Here is a 17,783-nt window from a genome sequence, read left to right as displayed (position 1 = left end):
CAGGACTGAAATTTTTGATGTTTTTCTACTCCTCTCATGAGCCCAAACAAGTCTCTAAAAGCATGAGTTTGCAACTACTTTACTTTTGGAGAAAATTCAAAACATTCATTATTCAATAGAGCCCAATAGCAAAAATCAGGTTTTGAATGAAGAATCACATTTCTTGGTAAAATCATGCAGGATTGAAATTTTTGATGGTTTTTTACTCGTCTCAACAGCCCAAACAAGTTTCTAAAAGGATGAGTTTGCAACTACTTTACTTTTGGAGAAAATTCAAAACATTCATTATTCAATAGGGCCCAAACTATCAAAAACCAGCGGTTTCAATGAACACACATTTCTTGGTAGAATCATGCAGGACTGAAATTTTTGATGTTTTTCTACTCCTCTCATGAGCCCAAACAAGTATCTAAAAGCATGAGTTTGCAACTACTTTACTTTTGGAGAAAATTCAAAACATTCACTATTCAATAGAGCCCAATAGCAAAAATCAGGTTTTGAATGAAGAATCACATTTCTTAGTAAAATCATGCAGGATTGAAATTTTTGATGGTTTTTTACTCCTCTCAAGAGCCCAAACAAGTTTCTAAAAGGATGAGTTTGCAACTACTTTACTTTTGGAGAAAATTCAAAACATTCATTATTCAATAGGGCCCAAACTATCAAAAACCAGCGGTTTGAATGAACACACATTTCTTGGTAGAATCATGCAGGACTGAAATTTTTGATGTTTTTCTACTCCTCTCATGAGCCCAAACAAGTCTCTAAAAGCATGAGTTTGCAACTACTTTACTTTTGGAGAAAATTCAAAACATTCATTATTCAATAGAGCCCAATAGCAAAAATCAGGTTTTGAATGAAGAATCACATTTCTTGGTAGAATCATGCAGGATTGAAATTTTTGATGGTTTTTTACTCCTCTCAACAGCCCAAACAAGTTTCTAAAAGGATGAGTTTGCAACTACTTTACTTTTGAAGAAAATTCAAAACATTCATTATTCAATAGGGCCCAAACTATCAAAAACCAGCGGTTTCAATGAACACACATTTCTTGGTAGAATCATGCAGGACTGAAATTTTTGATGTTTTTCTACTCCTCTCATGAGCCCAAACAAGTCTCTAAAAGCATGAGTTTGCAACTACTTTACTTTTGGAGAAAATTCAAAACATTCATTATTCAATAGAGCCCAATAGCAAAAATCAGGTTTTGAATGAAGAATCACATTTCTTGGTAGAATCATGCAGGATTGAAATTTTTGATGGTTTTTTACTCCTCTCAACAGCCCAAACAAGTTTCTAAAAGGATGAGTTTGCAACTACTTTACTTTTGGAGAAAATTCAAAACATTCATTATTCAATAGGGCCCAAACTATCAAAAACCAGCGGTTTCAATGAACACACATTTCTTGGTAGAATCATGCAGGACTGAAATTTTTGATGTTTTTCTACTCCTCTCATGAGCCCAAACAAGTCTCTAAAAGCATGAGTTTGCAACTACTTTACTTTTGGAGAAAATTCAAAACATTCACTATTCAATAGAGCCCAATAGCAAAAATCAGGTTTTGAATGAAGAATCACATTTCTTGGTAAAATCATGCAGGATTGAAATTTTTGATGGTTTTTTACTCCTCTCAACAGCCCAAACAAGTTTCTAAAAGGATGAGTTTGCAACTACTTTACTTTTGGAGAAAATTCAAAACATTCATTATTCAATAGGGCCCAAACTATCAAAAACCAGCGGTTTCAATGAACACACATTTCTTGGTAGAATCATGCAGGACTGAAATTTTTGATGTTTTTCTACTCCTCTCATGAGCCCAAACAAGTCTCTAAAAGCATGAGTTTGCAACTACTTTACTTTTGGAGAAAATTCAAAACATTCATTATTCAATAGAGCCCAATAGCAAAAATCAGGTTTTGAATGAAGAATCACATTTCTTGGTAGAATCATGCAGGATTGAAATTTTTGATGGTTTTTTACTCCTATCAACAGCCCAAACAAGTTTCTAAAAGGATGAGTTTGCAACTACTTTACTTTTGGAGAAAATTCAAAACATTCATTATTCAATAGGGCCCAAACTATCAAAAACCAGCGGTTTCAATGAACACACATTTCTTGGTAGAATCATGCAGGACTGAAATTTTTGATGTTTTTCTACTCCTCTCATGAGCCCAAACAAGTATCTAAAAGCATGAGTTTGCAACTACTTTACTTTTGGAGAAAATTCAAAACATTCACTATTCAATAGAGCCCAATAGCAAAAATCAGGTTTTGAATGAAGAATCACATTTCTTAGTAAAATCATGCAGGATTGAAATTTTTGATGGTTTTTTACTCCTCTCAAGAGCCCAAACAAGTTTCTAAAAGGATGAGTTTGCAACTACTTTACTTTTGGAGAAAATTCAAAACATTCATTATTCAATAGGGCCCAAACTATCAAAAACCAGCGGTTTGAATGAACGCACATTTCTTGGTAGAATCATGCAGGACTGAAATTTTTGATGTTTTTCTACTCCTCTCATGAGCCCAAACAAGTCTCTAAAAGCATGAGTTTGCAACTACTTTACTTTTGGAGAAAATTCAAAACATTCATTATTCAATAGAGCCCAATAGCAAAAATCAGGTTTTGAATGAAGAATCACATTTCTTGGTAGAATCATGCAGGATTGAAATTTTTGATGGTTTTTTACTCCTCTCAACAGCCCAAACAAGTTTCTAAAAGGATGAGTTTGCAACTACTTTACTTTTGGAGAAAATTCAAAACATTCATTATTCAATAGGGCCCAAACTATCAAAAACCAGCGGTTTCAATGAACACACATTTCTTGGTAGAATCATGCAGGACTGAAATTTTTGATGTTTTTCTACTCCTCTCATGAGCCCAAACAAGTCTCTAAAAGCATGAGTTTGCAACTACTTTACTTTTGGAGAAAATTCAAAACATTCATTATTCAATAGAGCCCAATAGCAAAAATCAGGTTTTGGATGAAGAATCACATTTCTTGGTAGAATCATGCAGGATTGAAATTTTTGATGGTTTTTTACTCCTCTCAACAGCCCAAACAAGTTTCTAAAAGGATGAGTTTGCAACTACTTTACTTTTGGAGAAAATTCAAAACATTCATTATTCAATAGGGCCCAAACTATCAAAAACCATCGGTTTCAATGAACACACATTTCTTGGTAGAATCATGCAGGACTGAAATTTTTGATGTTTTTCTACTCCTCTCATGAGCCCAAACAAGTCTCTAAAAGCATGAGTTTGCAACTACTTTACTTTTGGAGAAAATTCAAAACATTCATTATTCAATAGAGCCCAATAGCAAAAATCAGGTTTTGAATGAAGAATCACATTTCTTGGTAAAATCATGCAGGATTGAAATTTTTGATGGTTTTTTACTCGTCTCAACAGCCCAAACAAGTTTCTAAAAGGATGAGTTTGCAACTACTTTACTTTTGGAGAAAATTCAAAACATTCATTATTCAATAGGGCCCAAACTATCAAAAACCAGCGGTTTCAATGAACACACATTTCTTGGTAGAATCATGCAGGACTGAAATTTTTGATGTTTTTCTACTCCTCTCATGAGCCCAAACAAGTATCTAAAAGCATGAGTTTGCAACTACTTTACTTTTGGAGAAAATTCAAAACATTCACTATTCAATAGAGCCCAATAGCAAAAATCAGGTTTTGAATGAAGAATCACATTTCTTAGTAAAATCATGCAGGATTGAAATTTTTGATGGTTTTTTACTCCTCTCAAGAGCCCAAACAAGTTTCTAAAAGGATGAGTTTGCAACTACTTTACTTTTGGAGAAAATTCAAAACATTCATTATTCAATAGGGCCCAAACTATCAAAAACCAGCGGTTTGAATGAACACACATTTCTTGGTAGAATCATGCAGGACTGAAATTTTTGATGTTTTTCTACTCCTCTCATGAGCCCAAACAAGTCTCTAAAAGCATGAGTTTGCAACTACTTTACTTTTGGAGAAAATTCAAAACATTCATTATTCAATAGAGCCCAATAGCAAAAATCAGGTTTTGAATGAAGAATCACATTTCTTGGTAGAATCATGCAGGATTGAAATTTTTGATGGTTTTTTACTCCTCTCAACAGCCCAAACAAGTTTCTAAAAGGATGAGTTTGCAACTACTTTACTTTTGGAGAAAATTCAAAACATTCATTATTCAATAGGGCCCAAACTATCAAAAACCAGCGGTTTCAATGAACACACATTTCTTGGTAGAATCATGCAGGACTGAAATTTTTGATGTTTTTCTACTCCTCTCATGAGCCCAAACAAGTCTCTAAAAGCATGAGTTTGCAACTACTTTACTTTTGGAGAAAATTCAAAACATTCATTATTCAATAGAGCCCAATAGCAAAAATCAGGTTTTGAATGAAGAATCACATTTCTTGGTAGAATCATGCAGGATTGAAATTTTTGATGGTTTTTTACTCGTCTCAACAGCCCAAACAAGTTTCTAAAAGGATGAGTTTGCAACTACTTTACTTTTGGAGAAAATTCAAAACATTCATTATTCAATAGGGCCCAAACTATCAAAAACCAGCGGTTTCAATGAACACACATTTCTTGGTAGAATCATGCAGGACTGAAATTTTTGATGTTTTTCTACTCCTCTCATGAGCCCAAACAAGTCTCTAAAAGCATGAGTTTGCAACTACTTTACTTTTGGAGAAAATTCAAAACATTCACTATTCAATAGAGCCCAATAGCAAAAATCAGGTTTTGAATGAAGAATCACATTTCTTGGTAAAATCATGCAGGATTGAACATTTTGATGGTTTTTTACTCCTCTCAACAGCCCAAACAAGTTTCTAAAAGGATGAGTTTGCAACTACTTTACTTTTGGAGAAAATTCAAAACATTCATTATTCAATAGGGCCCAAACTATCAAAAACCAGCGGTTTCAATGAACACACATTTCTTGGTAGAATCATGCAGGACTGAAATTTTTGATGTTTTTCTACTCCTCTCATGAGCCCAAACAAGTCTCTAAAAGCATGAGTTTGCAACTACTTTACTTTTGGAGAAAATTCAAAACATTCACTATTCAATAGAGCCCAATAGCAAAAATCAGGTTTTGAATGAAGAATCACATTTCTTAGTAAAATCATGCAGGATTGAAATTTTTGATGGTTTTTTACTCCTCTCAAGAGCCCAAACAAGTTTCTAAAAGGATGAGTTTGCAACTACTTTACTTTTGGAGAAAATTCAAAACATTCATTATTCAATAGGGCCCAAACTATCAAAAACCAGCGGTTTGAATGAACGCACATTTCTTGGTAGAATCATGCAGGACTGAAATTTTTGATGTTTTTCTACTCCTCTCATGAGCCCAAACAAGTCTCTAAAAGCATGAGTTTGCAACTACTTTACTTTTGGAGAAAATTCAAAACATTCATTATTCAATAGAGCCCAATAGCAAAAATCAGGTTTTGAATGAAGAATCACATTTCTTGGTAGAATCATGCAGGATTGACATTTTTGATGGTTTTTTACTCCTCTCAACAGCCCAAACAAGTTTCTAAAAGGATGAGTTTGCAACTACTTTACTTTTGGAGAAAATTCAAAACATTCATTATTCAATAGGGCCCAAACTATCAAAAACCAGCGGTTTCAATGAACACACATTTCTTGGTAGAATCATGCAGGACTGAAATTTTTGATGTTTTTCTACTCCTCTCATGAGCCCAAACAAGTCTCTAAAAGCATGAGTTTGCAACTACTTTACTTTTGGAGAAAATTCAAAACATTCATTATTCAATAGAGCCCAATAGCAAAAATCAGGTTTTGAATGAAGAATCACATTTCTTGGTAGAATCATGCAGGATTGAAATTTTTGATGGTTTTTTACTCCTCTCAACAGCCCAAACAAGTTTCTAAAAGGATGAGTTTGCAACTACTTTACTTTTGGAGAAAATTCAAAACATTCATTATTCAATAGGGCCCAAACTATCAAAAACCATCGGTTTCAATGAACACACATTTCTTGGTAGAATCATGCAGGACTGAAATTTTTGATGTTTTTCTACTCCTCTCATGAGCCCAAACAAGTCTCTAAAAGCATGAGTTTGCAACTACTTTACTTTTGGAGAAAATTCAAAACATTCATTATTCAATAGAGCCCAATAGCAAAAATCAGGTTTTGAATGAAGAATCACATTTCTTGGTAAAATCATGCAGGATTGAAAATTTTGATGGTTTTTTACTCGTCTCAACAGCCCAAACAAGTTTCTAAAAGGATGAGTTTGCAACTACTTTACTTTTGGAGAAAATTCAAAACATTCATTATTCAATAGGGCCCAAACTATCAAAAACCAGCGGTTTCAATGAACACACATTTCTTGGTAGAATCATGCAGGACTGAAATTTTTGATGTTTTTCTACTCCTCTCATGAGCCCAAACAAGTATCTAAAAGCATGAGTTTGCAACTACTTTACTTTTGGAGAAAATTCAAAACATTCACTATTCAATAGAGCCCAATAGCAAAAATCAGGTTTTGAATGAAGAATCACATTTCTTAGTAAAATCATGCAGGATTGAAATTTTTGATGGTTTTTTACTCCTCTCAAGAGCCCAAACAAGTTCCTAAAAGGATGAGTTTGCAACTACTTTACTTTTGGAGAAAATTCAAAACATTCATTATTCAATAGGGCCCAAACTATCAAAAACCAGCGGTTTGAATGAACACACATTTCTTGGTAGAATCATGCAGGACTGAAATTTTTGATGTTTTTCTACTCCTCTCATGAGCCCAAACAAGTCTCTAAAAGCATGAGTTTGCAACTACTTTACTTTTGGAGAAAATTCAAAACATTCATTATTCAATAGAGCCCAATAGCAAAAATCAGGTTTTGAATGAAGAATCACATTTCTTGGTAGAGTCATGCAGGATTGAAATTTTTGATGGTTTTTTACTCCTCTCAACAGCCCAAACAAGTTTCTAAAAGGATGAGTTTGCAACTACTTTACTTTTGGAGAAAATTCAAAACATTCATTATTCAATAGGGCCCAAACTATCAAAAACCAGCGGTTTCAATGAACACACATTTCTTGGTAGAATCATGCAGGACTGAAATTTTTGATGTTTTTCTACTCCTCTCATGAGCCCAAACAAGTCTCTAAAAGCATGAGTTTGCAACTACTTTACTTTTGGAGAAAATTCAAAACATTCATTATTCAATAGAGCCCAATAGCAAAAATCAGGTTTTGAATGAAGAATCACATTTCTTGGTAGAATCATGCAGGATTGAAATTTTTGATGGTTTTTTACTCCTCTCAACAGCCCAAACAAGTTTCTAAAAGGATGAGTTTGCAACTACTTTACTTTTGGAGAAAATTCAAAACATTCATTATTCAATAGGGCCCAAACTATCAAAAACCAGCGGTTTCAATGAACACACATTTCTTGGTAGAATCATGCAGGACTGAAATTTTTGATGTTTTTCTACTCCTCTCATGAGCCCAAACAAGTCTCTAAAAGCATGAGTTTGCAACTACTTTACTTTTGGAGAAAATTCAAAACATTCACTATTCAATAGAGCCCAATAGCAAAAATCAGGTTTTGAATGAAGAATCACATTTCTTGGTAAAATCATGCAGGATTGAAATTTTTGATGGTTTTTTACTCCTCTCAACAGCCCAAACAAGTTTCTAAAAGGATGAGTTTGCAACTACTTTACTTTTGGAGAAAATTCAAAACATTCATTATTCAATAGGGCCCAAACTATCAAAAACCAGCGGTTTCAATGAACACACATTTCTTGGTAGAATCATGCAGGACTGAAATTTTTGATGTTTTTCTACTCCTCTCATGAGCCCAAACAAGTATCTAAAAGCATGAGTTTGCAACTACTTTACTTTTGGAGAAAATTCAAAACATTCACTATTCAATAGAGCCCAATAGCAAAAATCAGGTTTTGAATGAAGAATCACATTTCTTAGTAAAATCATGCAGGATTGAAATTTTTGATGGTTTTTTACTCCTCTCAAGAGCCCAAACAAGTTTCTAAAAGGATGAGTTTGCAACTACTTTACTTTTGGAGAAAATTCAAAACATTCATTATTCAATAGGGCCCAAACTATCAAAAACCAGCGGTTTGAATGAACACACATTTCTTGGTAGAATCATGCAGGACTGAAATTTTTGATGTTTTTCTACTCCTCTCATGAGCCCAAATAAGTCTCTAAAAGCATGAGTTTGCAACTACTTTACTTTTGGAGAAAATTCAAAACATTCATTATTCAATAGAGCCCAATAGCAAAAATCAGGTTTTGAATGAAGAATCACATTTCTTGGTAGAATCATGCAGGATTGAAATTTTTGATGGTTTTTTACTCCTCTCAACAGCCCAAACAAGTTTCTAAAAGGATGAGTTTGCAACTACTTTACTTTTGGAGAAAATTCAAAACATTCATTATTCAATAGGGCCCAAACTATCAAAAACCAGCGGTTTCAATGAACACACATTTCTTGGTAGAATCATGCAGGACTGAAATTTTTGATGTTTTTCTACTCCTCTCATGAGCCCAAACAAGTCTCTAAAAGCATGAGTTTGCAACTACTTTACTTTTGGAGAAAATTCAAAACATTCATTATTCAATAGAGCCCAATAGCAAAAATCAGGTTTTGAATGAAGAATCACATTTCTTGGTAGAATCATGCAGGATTGAAATTTTTGATGGTTTTTTACTCGTCTCAACAGCCCAAACAAGTTTCTAAAAGGATGAGTTTGCAACTACTTTACTTTTGGAGAAAATTCAAAACATTCATTATTCAATAGGGCCCAAACTATCAAAAACCAGCGGTTTCAATGAACACACATTTCTTGGTAGAATCATGCAGGACTGAAATTTTTGATGTTTTTCTACTCCTCTCATGAGCCCAAACAAGTCTCTAAAAGCATGAGTTTGCAACTACTTTACTTTTGGAGAAAATTCAAAACATTCACTATTCAATAGAGCCCAATAGCAAAAATCAGGTTTTGAATGAAGAATCACATTTCTTGGTAAAATCATGCAGGATTGAAAATTTTGATGGTTTTTTACTCCTCTCAACAGCCCAAACAAGTTTCTAAAAGGATGAGTTTGCAACTACTTTACTTTTGGAGAAAATTCAAAACATTCATTATTCAATAGGGCCCAAACTATCAAAAACCAGCGGTTTCAATGAACACACATTTCTTGGTAGAATCATGCAGGACTGAAATTTTTGATGTTTTTCTACTCCTCTCATGAGCCCAAACAAGTCTCTAAAAGCATGAGTTTGCAACTACTTTACTTTTGGAGAAAATTCAAAACATTCACTATTCAATAGAGCCCAATAGCAAAAATCAGGTTTTGAATGAAGAATCACATTTCTTAGTAAAATCATGCAGGATTGAAATTTTTGATGGTTTTTTACTCCTCTCAAGAGCCCAAACAAGTTTCTAAAAGGATGAGTTTGCAACTACTTTACTTTTGGAGAAAATTCAAAACATTCATTATTCAATAGGGCCCAAACTATCAAAAACCAGCGGTTTGAATGAACGCACATTTCTTGGTAGAATCATGCAGGACTGAAATTTTTGATGTTTTTCTACTCCTCTCATGAGCCCAAACAAGTCTCTAAAAGCATGAGTTTGCAACTACTTTACTTTTGGAGAAAATTCAAAACATTCATTATTCAATAGAGCCCAATAGCAAAAATCAGGTTTTGAATGAAGAATCACATTTCTTGGTAGAATCATGCAGGATTGACATTTTTGATGGTTTTTTACTCCTCTCAACAGCCCAAACAAGTTTCTAAAAGGATGAGTTTGCAACTACTTTACTTTTGGAGAAAATTCAAAACATTCATTATTCAATAGGGCCCAAACTATCAAAAACCAGCGGTTTCAATGAACACACATTTCTTGGTAGAATCATGCAGGACTGAAATTTTTGATGTTTTTCTACTCCTCTCATGAGCCCAAACAAGTCTCTAAAAGCATGAGTTTGCAACTACTTTACTTTTGGAGAAAATTCAAAACATTCATTATTCAATAGAGCCCAATAGCAAAAATCAGGTTTTGAATGAAGAATCACATTTCTTGGTAGAATCATGCAGGATTGAAATTTTTGATGGTTTTTTACTCCTCTCAACAGCCCAAACAAGTTTCTAAAAGGATGAGTTTGCAACTACTTTACTTTTGGAGAAAATTTAAAACATTCATTATTCAATAGGGCCCAAACTATCAAAAACCATCGGTTTCAATGAACACACATTTCTTGGTAGAATCATGCAGGACTGAAATTTTTGATGTTTTTCTACTCCTCTCATGAGCCCAAACAAGTCTCTAAAAGCATGAGTTTGCAACTACTTTACTTTTGGAGAAAATTCAAAACATTCATTATTCAATAGAGCCCAATAGCAAAAATCAGGTTTTGAATGAAGAATCACATTTCTTGGTAAAATCATGCAGGATTGAAAATTTTGATGGTTTTTTACTCGTCTCAACAGCCCAAACAAGTTTCTAAAAGGATGAGTTTGCAACTACTTTACTTTTGGAGAAAATTCAAAACATTCATTATTCAATAGGGCCCAAACTATCAAAAACCAGCGGTTTCAATGAACACACATTTCTTGGTAGAATCATGCAGGACTGAAATTTTTGATGTTTTTCTACTCCTCTCATGAGCCCAAACAAGTATCTAAAAGCATGAGTTTGCAACTACTTTACTTTTGGAGAAAATTCAAAACATTCACTATTCAATAGAGCCCAATAGCAAAAATCAGGTTTTGAATGAAGAATCACATTTCTTAGTAAAATCATGCAGGATTGAAATTTTTGATGGTTTTTTACTCCTCTCAAGAGCCCAAACAAGTTCCTAAAAGGATGAGTTTGCAACTACTTTACTTTTGGAGAAAATTCAAAACATTCATTATTCAATAGGGCCCAAACTATCAAAAACCAGCGGTTTGAATGAACACACATTTCTTGGTAGAATCATGCAGGACTGAAATTTTTGATGTTTTTCTACTCCTCTCATGAGCCCAAACAAGTCTCTAAAAGCATGAGTTTGCAACTACTTTACTTTTGGAGAAAATTCAAAACATTCATTATTCAATAGAGCCCAATAGCAAAAATCAGGTTTTGAATGAAGAATCACATTTCTTGGTAGAATCATGCAGGATTGAAATTTTTGATGGTTTTTTACTCCTCTCAACAGCCCAAACAAGTTTCTAAAAGGATGAGTTTGCAACTACTTTACTTTTGGAGAAAATTCAAAACATTCATTATTCAATAGGGCCCAAACTATCAAAAACCAGCGGTTTCAATGAACACACATTTCTTGGTAGAATCATGCAGGACTGAAATTTTTGATGTTTTTCTACTCCTCTCATGAGCCCAAACAAGTCTCTAAAAGCATGAGTTTGCAACTACTTTACTTTTGGAGAAAATTCAAAACATTCATTATTCAATAGAGCCCAATAGCAAAAATCAGGTTTTGAATGAAGAATCACATTTCTTGGTAGAATCATGCAGGATTGAAATTTTTGATGGTTTTTTACTCCTCTCAACAGCCCAAACAAGTTTCTAAAAGGATGAGTTTGCAACTACTTTACTTTTGGAGAAAATTCAAAACATTCATTATTCAATAGGGCCCAAACTATCAAAAACCAGCGGTTTCAATGAACACACATTTCTTGGTAGAATCATGCAGGACTGAAATTTTTGATGTTTTTCTACTCCTCTCATGAGCCCAAACAAGTCTCTAAAAGCATGAGTTTGCAACTACTTTACTTTTGGAGAAAATTCAAAACATTCACTATTCAATAGAGCCCAATAGCAAAAATCAGGTTTTGAATGAAGAATCACATTTCTTGGTAAAATCATGCAGGATTGAAATTTTTGATGGTTTTTTACTCCTCTCAACAGCCCAAACAAGTTTCTAAAAGGATGAGTTTGCAACTACTTTACTTTTGGAGAAAATTCAAAACATTCATTATTCAATAGGGCCCAAACTATCAAAAACCAGCGGTTTCAATGAACACACATTTCTTGGTAGAATCATGCAGGACTGAAATTTTTGATGTTTTTCTACTCCTCTCATGAGCCCAAACAAGTCTCTAAAAGCATGAGTTTGCAACTACTTTACTTTTGGAGAAAATTCAAAACATTCATTATTCAATAGAGCCCAATAGCAAAAATCAGGTTTTGAATGAAGAATCACATTTCTTGGTAGAATCATGCAGGATTGAAATTTTTGATGGTTTTTTACTCCTCTCAACAGCCCAAACAAGTTTCTAAAAGGATGAGTTTGCAACTACTTTACTTTTGGAGAAAATTCAAAAGGGCGTGGTCTGGAGCTCTATGCAGCAGGCTGTGTGAGCTCTGAGCTCTGAGGAAGCCTCCATCATTAAGCGACATAAGAATCAAACAAGAAGAATTTTGTCTTAAAATTTTATTGGATCTAGGAGCCCTCTTCTCCAGGATCATTTTGTGACCTTCCTGGAGTTTCTGCGTTGAACTATTCCTGAGTAAGAGCCTTCTAAAACCGGAGCTGGTGTGACTCAGCAGATTTCTCCTGCATCTGCTATCTGCTGCAGCGGCGGGCCCAGGCAAGGAAGAGCTGGGACACGGCTGAGAAAATCGAGGGAGACTGACAGAGAAAAAGCCGGAGAACGTTGTGACAAGCGGCGGGTAGCGGAGGTCAGGCTGAGGCAGCGTTATACAGCGACGCCGGCAAATACAGCGGCGTCTGAAGAAAGCAGGTCCCGGCGCCCTGGTGAAAGCTGCAGCGGCGCCAGCCACAAGGAGCTGAATCGCGGTGACAACGTGGAGCAGCTGCAGCCGGCGGGGGACCATAGGAGCGGCATCGCTGAGTGAATCAAAGCGGTGGAGCGGCTGGAGAACCCGGAGGCTGGATATAATTACACCGGCAAGTACAGCGGCACCTGTAAGGAGCAAGGCAGAGGGGGAAGCGAGCCGGCCGGGATTTCCCGCGCTTTTTCCTGCGCTTGATCTTTATTGCAGCGGCGCGCCTGAAGAGAGGAGGTGAAGGACGCTGCTGTAAGGAGCCCGACAGTGACAGCGGAGTTCAGTGACGATTGATAGAGGAGTTCTGGTGTCCCGGTGGAGACTGCAGCGACGTTGGATCTGGGTCGCGGTGACAGCGGGGAGCAGCGGCAGCCGGCGGGAGATCACAGGAGCAGCGCCGCCGAGGAGATCAAGGGAGAGGAGCGGCTGGAAGCCGTGGAGGACATCCAGGACTGTTAGTGTTGGTGACAGGTACCGGGAGAGTTTCTGCAGCGGCTGAGAGGTGGGGGCTGTGTACGGTGTATGCCCCTCAATACATCAACGAATCTGACGTGGGTGAGATTGGGGTGCAGGAGAGACGGGAGAATCATTAAAATAAGCTGCGGATCCGGTTGGGAACCACTAAGGTGGCCTTCACCTGGCATTATTATAAACAGTGCAGCAGACCTCATTTATGGTGATTATCTGTGCTTCATCTGTAAGGGCTAACTAAGATTGTCAATCTAATTACAGGAAACTGTTTACTATTATCTTTATTTAACATACTGTGGTGTCTGCAGACTATTCATCTATATATTTGATCTAAACAGCTTTTGTGATACATCTGATCTCTTTATCTACAGGTACACAATTCCATGATTTATTTGTGTTGAGTTAATAGAAAATCTTTGTTGTTCTTTAGGGAACCGGTCACAGTGAAAGCATTGTACATTGTAGATTGAAAAGAAAAAAAAAAAAAAAAAAAAAAAAATGAGTCAGAAAAACAACAAAGCGAAACAGCAGAAAGATAAATCTAAATCCACACGTAAACAAGATATGACTAATCTAGATGAAGCTATATGCATTAGCCCTCCTCCCTCCCCCAAAAATACTACTAAATTTGAAATCGGACAAAAGGGTGATTCCCATACTTTAATGATACAAGAGTTGGATAACATCCAATCAACAATGGATACCTCTGTTAGTAGAAAATCTAAAAGAGATGAGTCTAAAGGGGAGGGTAGGTCTGTGTTGTCAGACGAGGAAGAATACTACGAAGCCTCTCCATCTCATAGTCCAGAAAAAAGTAGACCCAGAAAAGATTATAGTTCTGTAGAGGAGGAGGAGGAGGCTAGTAGCAGTGGACATGAGGGTCTGGAAAATTTCCAGGCTTCTGAGAGAGGGGTCTCTGAAAAATATATTAAAGACTTAATTCTAGCATTAAATAAAAGCTTTGAGTCCTCTCTGAATAAACATGTAAACAGTCTACAATCCAATCTTGACACAGTTAACACCAGGATTGATAATAATGAAAAGAAATTGGAAGCTCTAGGGAAAACCTCAGATTCCATTCAAAAACAACAAACTAATGCCCAAAAAGAGATCCTTTTTTTACGAAATAAAGTAGCCGACCTAGAAGACCGCAGTAGGAGGAACAACATTAAATTGAGAGGAATCTCGGAAAAAATTAACCAGCACAATCTACAAAAATATGTTAAAGAGATTTTAATCAAAATTCTGCCATCCGTCCCTGAGGTAGAATTAATGATAGATAGAATCCACAGACTCCCGAGGCCTGCATCTATCTCGGCTGAGCTCCCTAGAGACACTATCTTAAGATTCCATTTTTACTCCACCAAAGAAAAATTCTTAAACTATTTCAGGACCAATAAACATCTTCCCCACCCTTATGATCACATCAAATCATATGCAGACCTTTCAAAAGAAACTATACAAACAAGGAAGGGATTTAATGAAGTTACAACAATTCTGAGACAAAAGGGTGTGGTTTATAGGTGGGGGTTCCCTACTAAGCTTTTGATAATTCATGGTGGGAAGGTAGTAGTAATCCTATCTCCACAAGAGGGGAAAAATTTTCTTAAATCCTTGGACAAGAGAGAAGAGGCTCCAGGGTGAAAAATGCAAATTTTAATGGCTATATCACTTACATTATTTTGTACGCAGGAGGCTTCCTGCGGAGTTTCACGAGCTTTTCCCCATTTTAGGAAGTTTACCTAAGATTGTGGTAATCTCTTCCTGTTTATTGTTCTGTTTATATTTCTGTTTTGTTTTTATTTTTGTATTCTTTAGTATATGGTTAAGATACTATCACTCAATGTGAGGGGATTGAATAGTCCCGCTAAGAGGTATCTCACGTGGAGAGAGATCAGGGGCAGCAGAGCAGATATAATTTGCCTCCAAGAGGTGAAATTGGCTAGGGATGGACACCCCAAGATAGAGAATAAAAATTTCCCATATATATACAAATCTCTTAATGTAAAGAAACGAGCAGGAGTCCTCATACTAATTAAAGATACTATTTCATTCGAAATCATTAACGAATACTCTGACAGCGAGGGCAGATATTTGATTCTTACTTGTCTGATAGACAATCAACTAACGACACTTGTGAACGTTTATGCTCCATGCAATGGTCAAATGCGTTTCTTCAATGGTCTCGATAGAAAAATCCAGGAAGTGAAAAAAGGTGTTATTGTTTTGATGGGTGATTTCAACATTGTTCCTGATGGAGCAATGGACTCCACCTCTCTCACTCGCTCATCATTTCCTGAATTAAAAAATTGGCTTTGCAACCATGAATACCTAGATGTATTCAGATGTTTAAATACATCTTCTAGGGAATATACCCATTTCTCAGAGGCACACAAGTCTTTCGCTAGGATTGACTTGTTTTTGACAGATACGTTCTCAATTTCGAAATTTAAGAAAATTGAAATTCTCTCCAAAACATTTTCTGATCACTCTCCAATTGTTGCAGAAATTTTCCTTGGTAGGTCGGCAGAGTTCAGATCCCAATGGAGATGCGACTCATCCCTGTTGTTCAACCCAAAATTTAAAAAAGAAATTGAAAAAGCCTTAAATAATTATTTCATAGAAAATGATATAAACAACATTTGCCCATTCACCCTTTGGAACGCGCACAAGGCAGTGATTAGGGGGGTTATGACATATCTGGCCTACAACAAAAAAAAACTTTCCAAAGAAAAAATCCGTACCTTACAATTAGAGTTACAAAAATTGGAAGCAATATTACAAAATTCATCCTCTCCTCCACCAAATATACACTCGGAGATTCTTAAACTAAGAATAGATCTTAGATCGGAGTTATTCAGTGAATACGAAAAATTCGCAAAACTAATGAAATCAAACTATTATTCTTCATACAACAAACCCACTAGACTTATGGCACAAAAATTCAGATCAATTAGGATCAAATGCAAAATCAATAAAATTAACCATGAGGGCAATAAATTAGAACACCCCAAGAAAATCGTTGAAGCATTTGCTAAATACTATTCGTCTATTTACAATCTTAAACTAGATGAACATACCCAACAACCCGACGAACAAGGCATAAATGATTTTCTTGCCCCTCTGGGGTTACCTAAGATTACTCCCCAACAACTGTCTAAACTTGAGGCCCCTTTCTCTGCGTCTGAAGTCCTGGAAGTAATTAAATCATTTAAAAAAAAGAAAACTCCGGGCCCCGATGGATTCTCGAATGAATATTACCAAGCATTCGCAAATATCATAACCCCACACTTAGTCCGCATCTTTGACAAGGCATCTCGGACTGGAAAATTTCCTCAGGAAATGTTACAGGCTAATATAATTTTAATACCCAAACCTAAGGGAGACCCGGAGTCAGTCAAAAATTATAGGCCTATCTCTCTAATAAATACCGACGTCAAACTATATTCAAAAATTATAGCAAATAGACTAAAAAATATCCTCCCAAACATTATTCATAAAGATCAACTCGGGTTTATAGAGGGACGCCAGACTACCGATGGCACTAGGAGAACATTGAACTTGGTAAATTTTATTAAAAGAAAGAAAATCCCCTCTCTCCTCCTGGCTTTAGACGCAGAGAAAGCCTTCGACAGGGTTAATTGGGACTTCCTTAAAGCAACTCTGAATAAATTTGGCTTCAGTGATAATATAATAAAAACTATAATGGCTTTATACACAAACCCTTCCGCTAATGTTTATACAAATAACCACACTTCAGATCGCATCATGATAACTAACGGAACTAGACAGGGATGCCCACTCTCCCCCCTGTTATTTGCGCTGATTATGGAACCCTTAGCAGAAGCAATAAGAACCAATGATGAGATCCAAGGTATCCAAATTGAAGATCACCAATTTAAAATCGGTCTATTCGCTGATGACATTATACTGAGTCTATCAGATCCACTGAACTCTATTAGGGGTGTATTATCTACTATCGAGAATTTCTCTAAAATCTCATTTTACAAAATCAATGAGAACAAATCTAAAATCTTGGATTTCTTTCTAGATGACCTAACCATCTCACGCATTAAGGAAATTTCCCGGTTTGATTGGGAGAAAGAGGATGTTTCATATTTGGGTATTCGTATATCCAGGAACTTTAGGAAGACAGTTGAGTTGAACATACAAAACATTACAAAAAAGACTCAGATCGAATTGAACAATTTTGCGACTCACGAAATTTCATGGGTGGGAAGGATAACACTATTTAAACTTTTTACCCTTCCAAAGATACTATATATCTTTAGAGCAATACCTTTACTTGTTCCCTTAAAATTTATTAGGAAACTTCAGTCTATTATAAATAAGTTCGTTTGGAATAAGAAAAGGGCGAGAGTGGCTTCCCATATACTATACAGAAGCAAAGTCAATGGAGGCCTAGCCCTTCCAAATTTAATTAATTATTACTATGCCAATTTAATAAAACAATCCTTTTCTTGGGTTAATTCAAAT

The sequence above is a fragment of the Dendrobates tinctorius genome, unplaced genomic scaffold, assembly GCF_039654945.1.
Source record: "Dendrobates tinctorius isolate UK_male_01 unplaced genomic scaffold, ASM3965494v1 ptg000045l, whole genome shotgun sequence".
In the NCBI taxonomy this organism is placed as follows: Eukaryota; Metazoa; Chordata; class Amphibia; order Anura; family Dendrobatidae; genus Dendrobates; species Dendrobates tinctorius.
Note: the sequence above shows the minus strand (reverse complement) of the source record.